The following is a 20,149-nucleotide window of genomic DNA, read 5'->3' as shown; positions in this document are numbered from 1 at the left end:
GCGCGGTGCCGATTCCTGCCCTCGCCAGGAGCTGGGCCGGGCAGCCAGAGAGAGCCCGGGCAGTGTTTCGGCCGGGACTGTGCCCAGCTGTGTCCAGAGCGGCGTCCAAAGGCTGTCCCAAAGGCACAGGACTAGCGCAGGAGGCTATGGCACCCTGCAGCATGCTCGGGGCCAGCTCAGCGCCCACTCCTCACCCAGCTCCGGTAAACTGCAGGGTTGGATTTCTATTGCCCTACCCTGGTGTTCAGTGTATTCGCTGTCACTGTTGCCTTTTGTCTCCTGTAAAAGTCACTTTATCGTTCAAATATCAGCCACAGAGAGGGAAAGGCAGTCTTGTGTTCATGCAAAGCCCAGAACTCAAGTCTTTTGGTGGGCGCTGAATGCACAGAAACGCGACGTGCCATGCTGGGCGCCCGGAGGTGGCACAGCCCTGGCCAGTACACGTACCCCGGGCACTCTGAGTCCCGGTCCCGTCACCGCAGCCTGGCTCCTGACACCTCACAGCCCCGTGAACAGAGGCCAGGGAAGGCTCAGCTTTGATACTGCTGGGCTGGCAAATCTCCAGAATCAAAGGCACTATTTGCTTCATGCAATGCTTTTGTGAACCTTCATTTGCTTTTTGTCATAACATCAAGTCGGCAAGTGCAGGATGAGACAGAGCACCCTGGAAGGCAGTGGCAAGGATTATAAAAAACAGCATTTTACAGGAACTTAAAGGAAAGAAATTGCCACTCTGACCCTTTAAAAAATGTAATCTTAAACTACACATGGAACACATGTAAATCAGCTTAGTGTTAGCAGGAACATGGATACAACACAACCCTCTATGTAGGACTTTACCTCCAGGCTCAAGACAGTGTTTTAGTTTCTGGCAAAATACAGATTTTCCCTCTCTTTCCAAAAAGTCTGTCTGTCCTATGTTTCAGTGCGCCCTAGAATACCAGAACTGTTGTTTGACTAATACTAGTTATTTGCTTGGGTAAGGATTATTAATAAACTCCAGCATAATGGAAAAGTGAAAATACTTAAAGCCCTAGAGATAGAAGCACATATAACCCAGGCTCCTAGGCTTCAGAAGTGTCCCTGACACTAAACCGGGCACAGACCCAAAGTGCCACAAAATAGAGCTGTGTCCAGAGTCAGTGTTACCGTATGACTAGATCCACAGGAGGTATCACATAGAAGGCTGTCCATCCAAAGAAGGAGAGAAAGACATATGTAAAGAGATTTTACTGTTAGATTAAAAAAACCCCAACAATTGAAAAGTGTTTGTCCCAGGAGGGAGAACATGTGTATTTAAATTTATCATAGATAAATGGGCAGAGGGAATAGCAGCCAAGATTTCCTTGTCTGAAAGGCTGAAGCTAATACTGTCATCTGTGGTTAAGACCCATTTGTCAAACAGAGTATGTTGAGAATAAGGAAAATCAAGTCTGCCTTCCCTTTTTAATTTGACTTAATTAGCCATAATTCCCCTTACTGAAATAAAGGCATTTTCAGTTGCAGGACACATTTCTGTGCCCTTACTTTTACTAATGCAAATACATAGCTCTGCATGCAGGGAAAGCAAAAGCCAGACAAATGTGCTGCAAAAACAAGATGCTCCACTACACTCACCTCCTTCCTTGGGAGAGGAGGACAGAACAAACAACACGTGGCAGATGTTAGCCACACAGTTCAGTGCCCTACTGGGAGGCATGCAAATACTATCGTGATACACAGGCTGGGAGAAGCTACATAGGAGAAAACAGGGCACTTGTTGTATGTATGTCAGATTTGCCCCTCCATAGCTAGGAGGAGGCATGCACTCATAGCACGGCACAGAGTACATAATGCAATTATAATTGGGTGCAATATGTTCACAGCGCTTAAAAAAACGCTGTCTTAAAAAACTGAGTGCCACGTTCAGATGGCTTAAATTCCCCAAGAGCCCCCGTGCCTACTGCTTCCTACTGGCTGCTTCTGGTCCTTCAGCGGTGCCCAGCCAAGAGGAAACTTCAGGGCACAGATGGAGTTCAGGCTAGACAGTCCATAACCTTCACTGGATCCCGCTGGCATCCTGTGGTGCGAAACCTGCATCCCAGAATTACTTGGAGCAGTTGTCCTCCCAAACCCGATGAGCACACTTGCTTAAAATAGGCACTTGCAAAGGTGTGGCAGGGCCAGCCTTAGGGCTCACAGAATTGCTGAGGGGGACTGTGAGCCTCAGAATATCCTTGTAATTCATCTGTAATGTTAAACTTTAAATAACTGTCTTCCTCTTTCATTCCTTTCTACCTCGGCTAAGAAATGCGACACACACTGTGTAAAGGGACTGTCACCAGCTGTTAATAAGAAAGCAGCTTTAGCTTCTCTCCGCTTCTCTTGTTCACACGTAGACAGTGTTGGAAATCAGTGAAAACGGGTGTAGCCCCTCTGCTACCACCACCACCACCTCCCACAAAGAGAGCAAGTGAGAAAGGGAAGAGGAAAGGTTGAAGAAACGGGCTGACCTACTTAGGTACTGCGAAGGACGAGCATGCAGGCTCTGAGTGCTGGGATGGCTGCGCTCGTTTGTTCTGGGCACCTACTGTTACCCTGGCATCCCTCCAAACAAATGGCTTTACACCAATTCCAAAACAGCTCCTTCCTCCTCCTCTTCAAAATATGCCCTCCCCACCGTGCATGCTCTCCCTGTGATCCTTGCCGCCTTGGTTTTAAAACGGCCGCTTCCCTGAGCAGGCAGCCAGCCCCTGTCTTCTCACCCACCTGTTAATACCTGGCCTCCTGTTTGTCACATGGCAGCTCTGGGCTCTGGACCAGGAACCCCCCCTTGCTCCTGTGCCGCAGCCACTGCTTCCGGCATGGGCCACCTGTCCCTCCTGTCTCAGCTGAGAAAGGACAGGACCTAACTGCAGGGTAGGTGGCTGTCAGTGAGTGGACCCGGCTTGCAAGGAGTGGTTTCCAGAAGCAGGAAGGAGAGAGGAGGCAGGTCTCCTTGCTCTCGGGAGCCTTGACTCAGACCCCTTCCCGTGTATTGCATGCCACCCCCTCTGCTCCGCTGGCTCTGAGCCGCTGAGTGGCACCACTCGAACCCTGTGAGTTAGCCAGCCTGAAAATTATACCCACTGGGATCTGGCCAGTTTGCAAAGCCTAATATCAGTGATTGCAAGGTGGGATCAACGCATTCAGGCAGTACAAGGATTGCATTATAAACCCTTTTGGATTTAGATGGCAAATGATCCTTTTGCTCTTCAGACAGTATTTCTGGTAATTCGGAGCAGTCACAATTGCTTGTCAGAACAACCAAAAGTGCTTCCCTGGCAGCACGGCATATCTTACTGAGAGACTGGAAGAACCTTCTTTGGTTTCTATATAAAACACACTTATGACTCATATAGGACTCAGAAATTGTCTTAGTTAGAGATAAATGGGAAGATACACTGCAGATCTGGAGAATGATGCTTGAGTCACAAAGCTGGAACCGTGATCAGAAGGCAAAATTCCCCAAAGTTTGGGGTCTTAGGGAGACAAGCAGGTTTGTTTGCATTTACACACAAGCATTGCACTTGGAATTTATTATTTCTTTTTTCCTTTTCACTTTCTCACTGAATGTGTTCTGGAGTATGAGAGGTCTCATAATTCCTTTTGTCTACTCCTGCTACCACCCTTTGTCTTCCTTCACACCAGTGATGTCTCAGAAGCAATTAAAAGCGATTCCACTGAGTTCCACAATGCCACATCAGCTTCAATCCTTTACCAAAGAGTACATAATGACATTATACAAACCATAGTGAAAGATCATTACTAAGGGTGACAAAATCAAGCGCTGAGAAACTGGAAAAAGCCACTGCTAAGCTGGCTTGTGGAGTTGCAGTTTGACCCCTCTGTGCATACACACATTGTAGCAGTCTTCAGTTACATGACCATAATCCTGCACTGTTTGTCCCACAGAACCCCTGCCTCATCCAGCTCATGGAACAGGCAGCACTCAGTTAACAAGCTCAGTATTTATTCTGGGTCTGTGCTCAGTACAAGACCCCATGCCTTGGTCACTGAACATTGCTCAGAGTCCAGTGAGAAGATGGAGCAATTCGCTTTTCTGAAGGCTCTGCTGTCCTATGAAGACAGGCTGAGAGAGTTGGGTCTGTTCAGCCTGGAGAAGAGAACGTCTGGGAGACCTTGTAACATCCTTCCAGTACCTACAAGAGGGTTGGAGAGGAACTTTTTTACATATAGTGATAGGATAAAGGAGAATGGCTTTAAACTTAGAGTAGGTTTAGGTCAGATATTAGGAAGAAAATCTTTACTCTGAGGGTGGATGAGGCACTGAAACAAGTTGCCCAAGAGGTTGTGGATGCCCCACCTTGGAAGGGTTCAAGGCCAGGCTGGACAGGGCTTTGAGCAACCTGGTCCAGTGGAAGGTGTCCCTGCCCATGGCAGAGGGGTTGGAACTAAGGGATCTTTAAGGTCCTTTCCAACCCAAACAATTCTGTGATTCTAGTATACTTACCAATGTTGTGTCAGTAGGCTTCATTTCCATAACACCTTTTGGAGATGAGAAGGTGGAATTATTCCCATTTATAGATGGTAGGTTATACAGGGGGATTAGAGGCTTCCAATTCTTCAGGGTGACCCCTATGGGGTTCCTGGGCTTTCTGTGCTTCACACACAGGCTCCCACCTGCATGTGAAAGCTTGGTACTTCTACACAATAGACTGTAGTAGGCACTTTTATCATCTATTCACTGTAGAAAATTTGCTTTCAATGATTTGTCTTACATAATGTAGGATGTTCTGGAGCTTTCTGGGATTTCCTTCATATACAAATATTTGCCAAGAATAGTAGTGACAAAGAGATTCTCTCAGCAAATTTTTTACAACTCTTGCATGTTAGTTTCCAGAACAGCTAATTTTAAAATATTAATCTCTTTAGGAGTCAATTAATATACCCTTCAGTTATTTGTTGATTGAAAAGAACTTTCATATCTTCATTTGATACTGATATGTTGCCACACTCTTTTCCAAGTAGAATGAAAATATGCATTGTTTCTGCATTATTGACAAGGTTGGCATCTCCCCTCTTCCCCAATAATAGGCTAATGCAAATTTCATTTGCTTCTACTATATTAAATAAAATGTTCTTGACCTCAGTCTGCTGTTTCCCCTGCTCTTTGAACCTGCTTTGTGGTTTGTTTTTTTAAAATTTGTTAGATTATAATGCTGCTTGTTTGGTCTCTCTTCCCCTTTAATTTGCATTTTTTCTCCTACGAGATGACTCCTCTCTGCCCTGCAGAGTGAGTTGTCAGGCAAATCTGCCTTCTTTCTCTTAATTGTGAAGGCTTGACCACTTGACCATATAATGACCTCAGTATTCTTACACACCCTTCTTGGTGCCTTTGCAAATTTTTACTCCTAGCTTTCCTCACGTTTCATATCACCCTGAGGTATTAGCCCTTCTCAAATGTCAAGTACACGTAGTACTAGAGATACTGTCTCTGGTGTAGTGAGTGCATTCAGGTCATGAAAAATGTCCCTAAGCATCAGCCAACTTCCAGTCCATCGATTTGCACATATAAGGAAATCCAAACTGGAATTCCCTCATGCTGGCTGCCATGTCTCCCATGTCAAGGAAGTCTCATTGACAGTGCATTCCTGAGAACACAGTTCTCCAAAATTTAAATCCATTGGGATCCCCCGTAACAATACAGTTCTTTGCAGATGCTGTGAGAAAGTCAATAAGAAGTGCTCTTTGCTGCTGTTGGTTGATCTGCGCATTCCTCGTCATGCTTTGGCTTGTTTTGTCTCCTGCCCTCCACATGATTTATGCCCCAGCCTCTCTGCTCCCAATCTTGCCTTCTAGGCTTTAAATTTATTTAGCTTCTTACCTTACTAGATCCAATCTCTCCCTGACAACTTGCTCTGTGTTTTATGGTCTACATCTTTTTTTCTCATACTGGCCAAAAGGCCTAGTTAAGCATTCCTGAGCTTTCTGTCCAGTTCTGGTGCTCTTTATCCACCTTTATTTTGTCACTTTTAGTTCTTGTTCCCAGGCCATCCTCTGCAATCACTTTACCCAATTTGTCTTCTTTTCCTGGTTGTGTTCTTCACTTCCACTCATCTCATCATTTCCTAAGACCCAAACTTCCTTGTGTCTCAGCAACACAGGTGATCCCATTGTCTGTCCACAGTTTTCTCCACTGCTCCCTCACTTCAATGCTCTGTTCCTTCCTGCCCCTGGCTCCTCTTCCCAGTCTACTTGTGCAACTAATCCCAACCCTAGTTTTTCTTGCTCTCCTGGCTCTCTGGGTCAACAGATCCCTTGTTTCAGTTTTTCCATCCCTTTTTCTGTCTTCATTCCTGTTGCTGTCTTCTCTGCATTTGAAGCCTCCTACTTAAAACCTACCAGGAGTGTCACTAAGGCAATAAGTTAACTAAGCAGAAAATGCTCAAGGTATAGTCATTTGCAGTCCCAATTTCCCAGTTAACTTCATCAGAGACCTTGGCAGAGCCTCTGCCCACCCCATCCTACAAGAAGCTGGACATATTTGCAGGTCCACCAGATTCAGCTGTTATATGGATAAAGTTCTGTACACTACAGATATGGCCCCTCTTCTCAGTGCTGGCTCTAACTCAGCCTAGAAGAGTTATTACAGGAAAAAACTGGCTTCTGTTCCTGTACTACTGGCCTCAGACATGCTCTGCTATTTCATGGAGAGGTACATGTTCAGTCTCTTGGAGATAATGATGAGATGGAACATGCAGCATGACACTGGCATTCTTGGGGTCTTTATCTATTTAAACATCTAGAGAGTCTCCACTGAGCAGCTATGAAGTGAGATTTTTGGTTTTCCCTCAAAAGCATGTGTTGGCCAAATTTGGTGGATTTTTCAGAAATATGATATAAGGCATATCCCTGAAGTCAAGGCCAAACCCCTGCCAGATTTCAAGCCCTGCTTTGAAGCATGGGAATGATGCAATGGTTCCAAGAAAAAGTTGCCAGAACATTTAAATTTGGGCAAAACAACATATTTTCCCAAACCTTGTTCTTGGAAAAGCCAAAGCTGATGGGTCAGAAATTTTCCCCAAAAAAATAAATCAATCAGCCTGAACAATATGGCAAATTTAACTTCAAATCATTAATGTTTGGCACAGCTGTAAGATGCCAAACCCATGATTTTATAATACAAAGTTCTGGGCAGTTTTTATAACAAAAAACAGGCCAAAATAATTTGTAATCATTTTTTCCCCCTCTTTAATTTTTAGTATGCTTCTGTCTTCCCCTGTTGTTTACAAGTTAAAGCAGATTTTAATGCATCCTAAAAGATCTTTTAAGGTCAACACTTCACATTAAAATACACAAGAAAATTAAATAATTAAAAACTGTGCTTTGATTTCAAAAGCAAAAATTACAAAACAAAAAATAAGACTCAGAATTTGCTGGTTTTTTGTTCCACAAATACCTCATAAATGTCAGATTTCTTAGCTGTACAATCAATAAGTGAGGTGTAGAAAATCACTAAGTATTTTTAATCCTGGTCTGACTAAACATACAAAAAGTGACTTATTTTCGTCGAAATGCATGGGAATGTCTCTGGCTTCAAAATTATTTGCCACATGCACACCAGCTAATATTGTAAACATTTGAATATGAAGAAGTTCTATGGGAACCAGCTTTGTGAGGACAACTGAGGGCCCGTTATCTCTCAAAAGTCATTAAATGAAAGTGTCCAGTTGCTAAAAATTTAAGTATCACTGATCACAGCATTACAACTGTGTGGCAGTATCTTTCCTTTCATGATGCACTGTGTTATTGCTTGGTGCCTTGCTGCAGATATTGTTTAGCCAAAACTTAATTGACTTGAAAGTGCCTTTTTCTGTGCAGAGAACTAAATTTTAATTTCTGATTTACCAGCTGCAATTTTTTTTCTCTTGTCTCAGCGACCTTGTTTCCTCAATACAAGGTGTGGATTCAGATATCTTTTGGGAGTTGTCTCCTCTGGTTTCCCCAAGACAGCAGAACCACTTATTTCCCTTCAAAAGACATCTGAATTCTATTTATTAATGTAACTTACTAAAATCATTATTAAATGGTTTTATAATCAACATGAAATAATGTAGAAGTTATCTGTGGTGTGGAAACGATGTCATCATATATTAGCAATGCTCAAAAATAAAATAAATATCTCCGCAGGGCTTTTCCAATATTTGTGGAGTGGCACACCTCCAAAGCACACTCAGAGAGGACAGGGTGTTTTTGGAAAGCTTATTTGCATGCACCCAGGCATGCAGGCGCACACACACACACACACATGGACTGCAGGAAAAAAGCTATTCTATTTTGTTGGCTGGGGAGAAGTCAACTGTTGGAGGACACTAGTTAGTGCTGCCTGCTGCCAGGCTGAATAGGGTTTCTCTGTTTTTCTGCTCTGGGGGTGTGCCACAGCTGAGAAGAGCAGTCCTGCCCTGCCCTCTGCTTCCCTGCCACTCCCCAACAGGGCAAGAATGGACAGGACCAGCATCCCCTGTGAAGGACAGTGCACAGGAAGGTGCCAGCAATACACTGGGGGTGTGCTGGCCTCCAGGAGGGGAGAGTAACAGCTGCCATGAACTCATGCCCCAGGCCAAAACTGGTTTGGGAGAACTTTAATCACAGGATAATATTCACAAAAATTCAAAAGGCTGGGTGTAATACCTAGTAGAGCCATCCCTACATCTCAAAGCACAGTGCTTACTGATGACAACCTTCATACATAAATCTGGTGTGCCCTGCTTGCCTCTCATTAAGCACATTAGACCTTCATGAGGAAGGTTGCTGTCGTAACCAGCTTAGTTACTCATTTTCTCTCTGTCCCCCTTAGCACAAGTAATGAGCATGCTGAGGCTCTGAAACAGGTAGACAAAAGATGACAACAGTTCCTGAGATTCATATGGCACATAAATATTTAGCATTTGATTTATGCTGTGTTGATGCTATTCATCAAGTGCCTTATTAAGACCTAGAAACTTTGAGAGAACTTTGTACATGGGAGGAAGGAAAATCATCCCTCTGATGCTAGAAATATGGAAGAGTCAGAGGTCTATGTGTTGTGGGAAGAGGGAACTGCTCTGTTGTGTCTGATCACTGTGGAAACTGCTGCTCTGCTTTTGGGTTCACAGCCTGAGGGAACAGAAGGATCTGCTCCTTTCAATAGGCAGATAAAGCTGTATTAAACCTCTCCACCTAAAACTGGGTAGATCAGGAGTTGCACTTCATTTTCCTCCCCCGTCCTCAATTTACAGGCGACATAGCTGTGAGGACACTGATGTGCCAGTGAAGGCAAGGGTGAGCTCAGCTGTGCATTATTTGCCAAATTGCATGAGAGTGTGTGTGTGCATGGGGCTGAGTCAGGGTGAGGGCATCTTCTGCCAGGTCTTGGGGAAGCAGATGAGAGAAACCAGCAAGACTGCAGCCCCAGAAACTTTGTGCTGGTTTTGTAGTCAGTAGCCACTGCACCAGTCATCTCTGCATATTTTAAAAATGACAGGCAGTTTGGGCATCTGCTTACATCAATATTCTGTAAATACAAGGATAAATTGGTAGCCCAAAACAGTGAGAAAGCTTTGCATAGGTTCTGTTTTGAATGCTATTTATTACACAGCATGATATACACAGCACTCTTATTCATGTCAGTGGGAGTTTTATGCAAACATGGAAAGCAGAATGTGGCTCAAAATTGTAACTTGATTTGCTGTAGACAGGCCTTTCTGCATGCAAAGCTGTGAAGGCAAGTTCTCCTCTTCACACAAAAAAGGTGCAAACCCAGTGTAGTACGGAGTCTGTGGTAAAGTGCAGAAAGGTCCTGCTGCCTGGTGTGGTTTTACACCAAGTCTTCCATCACCAGGAATGAAGAGAAAGAGAGAAGGGAGCAATCCTGGGAAATATGCATAGATAAAATGTTTCCCTACAGCATTTGGTTATATTCAAATTTGCAACTGATTGTTTTTAAGGAATAAGTGTACTTCTAGAGATGGGACATTATTATGGGGAGCTGATAAAGTCTCTGCAGATAACAATGTACTTAGATTGTTGGAAAAAATGCAATTTCTATCATCCTAGTATCATCTAACCTTAAATGACTGACCTTAATAATCATAGGTTTATGAATGTATAGATTTATTCTTTTGATAGATATTTTGCCTTATTTTTAGAAAATGCGTTGAAAAAACCTGAAAACCTGCCTTCCTGACAAATGGAGATTTAAAAAGTAAGTTGGTTTTTTTTTTTTCTGATACTTATCTAAGTTTGTCTTGCCCTAGGAGTTAGAAATGCTATTATTTATACTGGTCTTAGTACTCTGACTTTTAGATGGTGCTGTAGTGACATTGAAATTTTAAATTTCAGGGAAGAGTATACCTTATGTATGCCTTAAAGTCACCAAATTTTATTACATATTGAAACAAGTGGCCACAGGGTTTGTGTAATTTGGAGTTCACAGATGAAGAAACACTGCCCATGGGAAAATCCAGATGCTTTGACAATAGAGCATTATTACCATGTAGCATTACAGCACTGATCAAGATTGCCACTGAAGGCTTGGACATATTTATCACCCAGAACTCCTTCTGTGATTGTTACTGCCACAAATAAACTCCTGCAGAGCACATAAGCTTTTCACAGAACAGACTTTTTCCACCTTATTTTTTGCTTAGAATAAAGATGATCTCCCTTCACAAGCAAGATTTACCCAAGACCATTTTGAAGAAAGTGTAGCGGAAGGAATCCCTAAAAAATTGTATATCAAAAGCTTAATTAACATGCTTAGGCTGTAAATGTAGATATGTACTACAAGGAAAAAAATAGTCTCCTATGTTGAGTCTATTTCATATTCAGTTTGGAAATTCTAAACTAAGACAAAGTTTTCAAGATATTTCAAAATATACTTCAAAGATTCAGTCTTAGAGCTCTCTGAACCTTAACTGTGACCACGACTGATGGCAGAGTGCCCTATGTATCACTACAGAAAGCAGTGAACCCTGCTACTGATGAGGACATTACCTATTCAAGGTGTCACAGCACATTATGACTGAGAAAACCCTTCTAAACACAGTGAACTGCATCCTAGAATTGCACGCTCTAACATTCCATATGTTTCATACACGGGCCCACTAGCAGGATGGCAGCTTTTCAGGAAAGGACCTGGGGCACCTGATGGATTCCAAGTTCAACAGTAGCAGGTCCCTGTGGCAGAGGTGGATGGCAATATCCTGGGCTGCACTGGGAGTAGTGTTGCCATAAGTCTAGGGGAAGTGATCCATCTCTCTTCAGCACCAGTGAGACCACAGCTAGAGTTGTGTGTCCAGGTCTGGGCTCCCCAGTATCATAGAAACATGAAGTTACCAAAGATGATCGAACCAAGGGCCATAAAGATGATTAAGGGTCAGGAAAAAAGGCTGAAAAAGCTGTGACAGTTCAGAGAAGACAAGACTCAGAGGGAGTTATTATCAATATACACAAATATGTGAGGGGAGGGTGTAAAGAAGATGGAGCCAAGCTATTTCCAGTGGTGACTGGAAATACCATGAGCAATGGCCACAAATTAGAACACAGAAGGTTTTGTCTGAACATCAGGAAACGCTTTATGCAGTTCAGTGCAGTTAGCTGAGCACTGGCACAGGTTGTCCCAAGAGGTGGTAGAGTTTCCATCACTGGAGATATTCAAAAGCCAACTGGACGTGGTCCTGGGAAACTAGCTCTAGATGACCCTGCTTGAAAAGGGGGATTGGACGAGATGATCTCCAGAGGTCTTTACAACCTCACCCATTTGGCAATTCTGTGATACTACTAAACATGCTAAGCAGCAAATCTAGCCTACTGACCTACTGACTAGAGGCATCCTTTCCACACATCCTTTCCTCAGGTCTATCCAAAAAAGTCTGGGCAACTGAAAGCAACTTGTCTGTCAAATATGCTACCTTGCAATCAAAGCATTGCCCTGATTTTAATCTTTAAATAAGTACTGACCAAGTAGTCTACCATCTGTAAACCTCCAAAGCAGTTTGAAAGATTTTGGGCTTTCATACTGTAAAGCGTGTATGTGCAGGCTACTAGGACACCTATCATAACACCCTTGATGGTATCAGCTTTGATCACAGAGACGTCTTTTATTACAGTAGAATATAGGGGAAAAGTTAGTGTGTGTAGGCTCATCCATTTTTAAAAATGTCTACTGCTTGCTTTTTAAAAACCTTTACTTTCCATTTCAGAATCTCGACTTGAAAAAAAAATCCTAATTTAAAATGTCAGGATTTTTTTTTTTTTCTGTATTTGATTTAGTTTTGCTAATTCGTCTTCATTTTCTGACCAGAAATAACTAATTTAACTAGTACTACTATTTATTTTAGTAACTGATTTAGAGCTGGTACAACCTGGTGGGGCTGCTTGTGCCAACGGCATGACGGTTACGTCTGCTGCAGAAAACCTGGCATCATTGCTTGTCCTGAGGAGTAAGGAATCCAGTTTGGAAATCATAGCTTTTCTAACCCCCGCCCACAAATCCAGCCTCGTGCACATGTTAAATCCTATCCATTTGAGATATGACCTGGATGTGTGCCAGTCCTGCCCCTGCAGCACCATGTGTACCAGCAGTTCTGACCTGCAGAAGAATTTGCTGGGGAAGCATTGAGTGGCTGCTGAGAAGAGAGAAGTGGAGAAACCAGGATGGGAGCCTCCCAGGGATGGGGAAGAAGGGTCATGAGCAGAGCAGTGTGAAGAGGGGAAGTTCTCTCTGTGCACCAACCAAGATTTCACCTTTGTGTGCATGTGTCCTGTAAGTGATATTTGGTACACATAGCATTCCTCATTCAAATCCCTCACTGAGGCAAGTCATTGCCAAAAAGACCGCCTCCCCCCCACCCCCCACCCCCCAGGAGACTTCAGTCCTTCCTCACATCATATATTAGCACCTCAAATCTCCTGCATTACTGCTCAGACTAAATGTGCATTTAAAAAGAAAGGGAAAAAAAACCCCACACATTGCAATCTTCCTGTGAAAAAGAATCACAAACATGAGGATAACACCCCAGTCCTGGCTGTTGGGAAACAGTCTCTGTTTGGGGGGGTTTGCTAACTCGTCCTCTCTGTGGTGGCCAAGCCACCTCAGTGCACACGCAGTGTAGCATGTGGAGCCCACGGAGGAGCACGTCCCTTCTCCTGGGGTCGCCGCTACAGTAAATGTCTTGTTAAATAACTGCAGCAGTGGAGATACATGGAGTGCTTGGTGACCCTCATAATTTCTCATTTCTTCCCTCAGATGAAGTGGTCGGCAAGTTGTGTTTATGGTGGTAGTCTGAAAAATGTAGGAGCTCTTGAATGATCTCTGCAAGATGTGCTTTCACTTACCCATGTGCATCTCTTTGTTTCTGAATTTAAAATGTGGTACATCTTAGTGAAGAAAACTAGGTTTCTATGCAGGCAGCCTCTTTTCCAGCTCAGAAGTAAAAGATGTCAAAATATGCTTTTTGAACAAACCTGCTTAGAGGCAGAAGGCTTTCTCTATTGATCAGAAAAACTCAGAGTGACCAAACTGAAGTAAAAATCCCAGGATGATATGGAGGAGGGTATCATTTTTTGTTGCAGATGGCATGTCTGAGCAGCATTTGGCTTTGGTTCCTGGACTAATGCAGCATGTTCTTGCTGCCGGTAAATCCAGTCTACTAAAGATGTGGGTGCTGCAAGACATTCCTAAAGGCTCCCCATTGCACCCCTGTTTCACTTGTGGTCTTTGGTCCCTTTCTCCATCTTCAAATCTGCAAGTGACAAAGTTAATAGAAAACATGGAAGGTGGTAATTGAAGAAAATCTGAAAGGTTTTCTGTAGGAATGCTGAGCAGGAATCCCAGAAGTGCACAAAAGAGATTTTAGTCTGAGCACCTGTGACACTTAAACACCACTGAAAGCTTTATCTGCAGCTTTCCTGATCAAGGGATGGTCCCAGGCAATGCAGTTGCTAGCTGAAACTTTATTTTTTTTTGAGGGATTTATATGCTTTCCTCTCATGAGGATTTCCCACTGCAAATATCTCGAGGTGTGTGTAGCCCAGGACATGTGAACAGAAAGAACTCTGCATATTTTGTGGTTTTGTTGAATGGCAGTGCAGCCCAGGTGATGTAAGAGTGCCTCTGATTTCCAGCTCTGGTACTTCTTTCTTGGAGAAACCACTAACCTTAACAGATCCGTGGTTTTTTGGTCTGCACACTGACAATGGTGGTATGTACTTGCTGTCCTCTGTAAAGGGACCCCACAGGAGTTGGGGGAAGTTTCAAAATCAGCAAACTTTTTCATCATCTTAGAGCTGCACAAAGAGGAGCAGAGAGTTTGTGGGTGCTGAAAAGGCGCAGTATGTCTGTCACAGCTTGCTTTTCTCCCCAGATAGCAGCTATAGAGTACTGGAAGCTCAAATGACTCAGAAGGGGAAGGGGAACCTGTGAAGTCAATGCTACCAAACCCAGCAACCAAGTGGTGAGGGAGAGACTTCCTCACTTTTGTGTCTGTGAGTAGGACAAAACATTCCTGGTGCCAGCCTGGAGCCAAGTAACCCACAGCAAGCTGTTCTGTGGGCAGTGCCAGCGACGAGTGAGCTGAAGTACTGCAGCCAGGTAAACAGCCACGCACACTTCTCCACAGACCCAGACTGCTCATTTGGTTCCTGTCTAGACGGCAGTGCCCCGGCACCTCCTGCCCTGTGCCTTCCTGCCCTTCTTGCACACATTTGCTTGTGGGCTTTCCCATTGCACGGGACTGCAGCTCCATTCACTCCTTGCCTGCTGCCCAGGCTCCGTTTGCCCCTGAGGACACCAGCTCAAACATCAGCTGGAGCGAGGAGCTTGACATCAGGAGAGAAAATGCGCAGTTTCTCCAGACACCCCTTAAAGATGGTTTCAGCAATTTTTATGTGCCGTCTGGTGAAATGCAAGTTAGCTGTTACCTTGGCAAGGGAAACTTTTATGGACTGTTCACGCCCTTTGGGCACGACCCCGGCCCCGTGTCTAAGCTCTCTCACACATGTGGGAAGCAGAAGTGCTATAGCAGGCAGCACAGTCACACACACCAAAGTGAGATGAGAACCAGACTCGCCTTTTTAGTAGCCTCTAAATGCCGCTGTATCCAAATGAACTCTTTCATTGGGTGGGTGTGCAGAACAAATCCGGGTGGCAAACATACAAGATTGGCTCGTAAGGCAGAGGTCGAGAGGTCACAGAGAAGAAATGATGTTTTGCTGTAGGCATCAGGAACCCCAAATATCCACTGGCAATGTTCTCTAGAAAATGTGAGCCCTAAAATTCCATGTCAGTGTCTTGTGGAAGGGAACCCCTGCCCCTGTCCCTGCCTGCCCGGCCCCCCCCCCCACGCTTAGCAGTTTCCATTTCATTTTTTGAATTATTAAAAGATCAAATGTTGGAATGCTGGATAGCCTGAATTCATTTGTCAGATCACGAAGTACTCATAACATTTCTCAGCCTTAATAACACATCTGCTCTTAAAATGTGGTCTCTTGATAATAGCTGGCTGAAAGTGTCTGAATTTAGGGATTATTTGAGACAACAGATTTCCTTCTATTTGGAATTGAATGAGGCATCTGCTCCCTCACCGTCAGCTTTGTGGGATATTCTCAAGGCAATCATAAAAGGGCAGATCATTTTGTACATTACGAGAAGGAAAAAAGACCTCTGTTGGCAATTATGAGATTTGGAAGGGTGAATTAGAGACCCGCAAAGGTACCACTCCATGTCTAAAAATTCTAGCTACTCCATCCATTCTCCCCTCTGTCTAGGGTGGGACACAGATTTATCTGATGAGTGGAGAGGGAGGGGGCAATTCTCCTGTCAAAAGCAATGTTGGCAAAAGGGAAAGAGAAAGAAAATTAATCAGGAAAGGATATGCGCACTCCATCTTGGATAACTGACCCAACAACATATTAGAGAGATTAGGACTCAGAATGGAGAGCAAGGCATGGATCCCTTGGAGGATTAAATGAAATTTTGCCAATATTTATGCCAGTTTGGTACATTGAAAAACCAGGACAAAAAAAATGAATGCTTGCAAATTATTTAACACATATTCATCATCAGAATTTTCTCCCACATATAAGCGGAAGATGATTAATAAAGATGTAAAAACAAAAGCAACTGGAACTGAGAGAAGGCGCTGCTTTGCACTTTGCAGGTATATAATTCATTTCTGGATGCGACACATGACAGGCAGTGCCCAGATGATGCCATTTGCTACGGTAGGAAAGGATGGGTGCTCTGGACCACTTGTCCTGGACAGCACACAGGTGAAGGCGGACAGATAAATATATGCATAAATACACACAATTGCATACATGTAGATCTGCATGCATCTGTATATAGTGTATGTATATACTCACATGCGTGCACACATCTATACATATAGATAAGTATATTTAGCTTTTTAGTCAAGTGACGCAAACTGCTGCAGCTGGAAATAACACTGTCTGTTCATGAAAAGACAGGCATGTACTTAGATTTATTTGTGTGGTAGAAAATGTGTTCGAGGGATGTGAGCTGCCTTAAAGCCTTTGTGAGAGGAGAGGGGAGCAACCTGTGAGACGCCTTGGATGCGTTTGCATCTGGGAATAGTTATTAACTCTAAGACTGATCCAAGTATGAAATACCTGGAGGAGGATCTCCTGCTGCAGGGTGGGATTCTGGCAGGTGGGAATGTGCACCCTATGGCCTCACTGTGATGCACAAGCATCCCCAGTGTGTGGTGGGGAAGATTTTCTGGTTGGTAGGAGGTAAGCTGCTCTGTTTAACCTGAGATGGGCAGAGGAAGGCACGTGACACTGGACGCTGGCTTGAAGGCAATATTTATGAAAATATGTAGCCTGAGTTTGGAAAGGCCACTGAACCTTAAGGGGGTTGTTAATTATTTTGTGTTTTCTAATACCTGGCTAGAGCCCAAAGACTGACTTAGGAGCCTTGTGTGAAGGTCCTTTTCTGAAAATTATGACCCTTCATTTTGAATGACTGAAACCATAGAATAAAAGTCTAGAACCTCACAGCTCTTCAACTATACTTCAGCTCTGCACCAGTGCCATAGGCCTTGCAACTGTCTCTGTAAAAGGGGATGAGGCAGAGGATGGACTGTGCTTTCCCACCACAGAGAGTGCTTGGTACTTTGGCACAATGCAATGTACATAGGACCTTCCCAGAGAGGGAGCGGCAGTGGCTGAGCTCTCTACCCTGGGCAAGTGGCATTGCTGTTGGACCAGGGCAGTTTTTGGCTCACAGGTGACTCAGGGAGAAGGAACAAATGCAAACGCTCTGCATAATACATAATATATCCACAGGTCAGTGAGCATCACACATTCTGCTCTATGGCTGCGCTGCAAAGTAGGATTCTGCTCTTGTTCTCAGCCCAAGAGACTTGCTCTTTAGCGAAAGCTGTGGAGGCTTATGCTGAGAAGGTCTGTGGTGCAATCCCCAGCCTTGGCGGGGATGCTTGGCAGCACTGACACCACCCTGAGCCTCTCCGAGCACTCTGCAGCTGCAGGCGGGAGCCCGGCCAGGGGGCCGGCGATAGATCCCTGTGCAGGGCTCCCATCGGAGCTGGGCTTTAACACGCTAATCCTCGGGGTGAGGGCAGGGTCTGTAGCTCCAGGGTTTTCATTTGGGGATGGCTTGGTTTCAAAGGCAGCTTTTTAGCACTTTGATTGAGGCTCACATCAATTCTTCATGTTTTATATTAGATATTGCAATTTATATTAGGAGAGGTGTTTGAAGTTTCTGATTTTCCCCTTGGCCACCTTTAAATGTAATTTCTAATATCTTAGCCACTCTAATGAAGTTCACAGTAGTTTACATTGTTATTAAACTTCTGTTTGGGGAATATAGCTTTAATCCTCATTATATACCAAATATAGGTACCGAATATTCATTGTGTAATTGCAATTAAAAAATACAACCCCCAAAGGATCTTTTATATTAATTTAAATTATCTTGCACTTATATTATGGTTTGAAATAACATATACTGCTACAATGTCTTTATTGAAGACATTTCAATGTCTGTAGTTATACTTAGAACTCCTTTTTTCAGTTAAATCCTGTTCTGTGACACTGTAGTCATGTAGATATAGATTTACAGCAGTATTATATTTGAACCTTTCTTTCACCCTCTTTGTATTTTAAAGAATCTGTTGAAATCACTAATTTTGCATTCAGTGTTAGCAAAAGTAGAGTAATTAATCCAGGCAGCTTTTTCATGCATTTGACAAAGCTTCATGTCATATGAGCTGTTTTCTCTTTACAAGCAGAGACAGATTCTTTACTCCTTGCAAGTATCAAGGAAGTCATCAAGATAAATCCCCAAATAACACATTGAAGGACTTTAAAATACAAAATTTATTGTTTATAGCTTAAACATGAAAAAAACAATTTATAATCTTCTGCATATAGATAGCATGGTTTGGGACACATTTGCAGTGGATTTCAATAAAGTAAACTGCTAGCAATTTACAAGATTATTAATTTAAGCTAATGTTTGTAGATAATAATACCAACTTCTCTTTAATGTATCTCTCTTGAATCTTACACTGAATATTCTTTACAAGAAAAAAAAAAGGGCTTTTGAAGTTTTTAGATGACAAATGTTATACTTACAGATGATGATCTCTGCGTTTGAAAGCTGTGTTAACTGGCAACATCTCCAAGGGGAAATATTCAGGTAGAGTCAGACTTACTACTATGTAGCAGCTCAGTTACAAAGAAGGGACTCCAGCCTTGGCCTCTGAGAGTTACTACTTGGAGCAGATGCAGCAGTACCCATCACTGGCTTCCAGTCTGCATAGATACAATTGGATATTTTTATTTAAACATTGTGGAAGAAAGCCTGAAAGGTCACATTTCTGCCTGCCAGACAGCCTTTTTTGTTTTTACAGCCATAGTAAGTATTAAATGGAGAAGCAGTCAAGCTAAAATAGAATTAGCATTAAAACAAATTTTGAAATCCAGAGAAATTTGGTGAAAATTTGTATATTTCTGATGCCTACCCTCACTTTTTTTTTGGAACTGACAAACTCAAATGGGAGGGTCAGGGGCAAGTTTTATATTTGCTTCTGTCCCTGTTTTAAGCGTGATCCCCAAATGTGAGGGGATGGGAAAGGGGACAGGAATGGGAAGATTTGGCACAGTGGAGGAATTGGTGTGTTCCTCACTCTGTGTAATAGCCTGCTGCATGTGGTCACTCAGGAGAGGAAGGTGTCCCAGCAGTGTCTCCAGAGAGCACAAGCACTCAGGATGCTTAGATGTTGTGAGCTAATGGCTTTTGGAGGCTGAGTACTCTTCCCAAGAAGATATAACAGGGGTCTCCTTGGAGTGGCAGCTGCTACTAAAACCGTAGTGGGAATATTTGAACAACAGTTGAAGAGACTTTGCAGTTGAAGGAAAGAGGAGAAAGAAGGAAAGTTAAAAGGAGCTCTGACATGGAAGCCATGTCCATGACTTCTTGTTCCCTATGAAGACTGATGGCAGCAGTCCAGCTAAAAGGGTGTTTGAAGTCTCTTGTGACCCCTGGTGCCAATCTGTGATTGCTCCTCAGGCTTACAGCTCTGAGCTTTCTGGACATCATCTCTGTTAGAACTGGGCTCTCCCAGTCTTGTGGTTGAACCTGTCATAGCACATGGACAGCAGGGACTCCACTCCAATGCTTCATGTCCAGGAAGCCTTACTGCCCTTCCTGTTTCATCTCCTGTCTTTCTACTGTGTACAGCCTGTGCATCACCTGTCCTTAACACACAGCTTGATTCCCTGGCCACCCACATGGCATCTGGAGCCAGGGGACTCCTCCTTTTTCTGGAGTCTTGGTAAGCAAAGCCAGGTGGTGCAGGGGAGTGAAACCTAGCTGTTGCAGGTAGGGTGAGGGCTATCAAGCTCCCCACCTATGTGGTGATTCTCATCAAGATAACCACGTAGGAAAGACACAAGTTCAGTGCTGGATGCTCTTGGCCCATCCCATTGCTGCCAGAGGATTGGAGGAAGCTTGCAAGTACAAGTACAAGTAGCTTCTAATTGAGGGAGGGGAGAAGGTTGTTGGCCTTTCACGTGGATTAAGACTGTAAGTGGCGATTCACACATCACTGTGATTGTCTGCAACGGAATGAGTCAAAGC

This window comes from Pseudopodoces humilis, chromosome 3 (genome assembly GCF_049639895.1).
Source record: "Pseudopodoces humilis isolate 2021_Gansu_Grassland_sample_001 chromosome 3, ASM4963989v1, whole genome shotgun sequence".
NCBI classification, from domain to species: Eukaryota; Metazoa; Chordata; class Aves; order Passeriformes; family Paridae; genus Pseudopodoces; species Pseudopodoces humilis.
Note: the sequence above shows the minus strand (reverse complement) of the source record.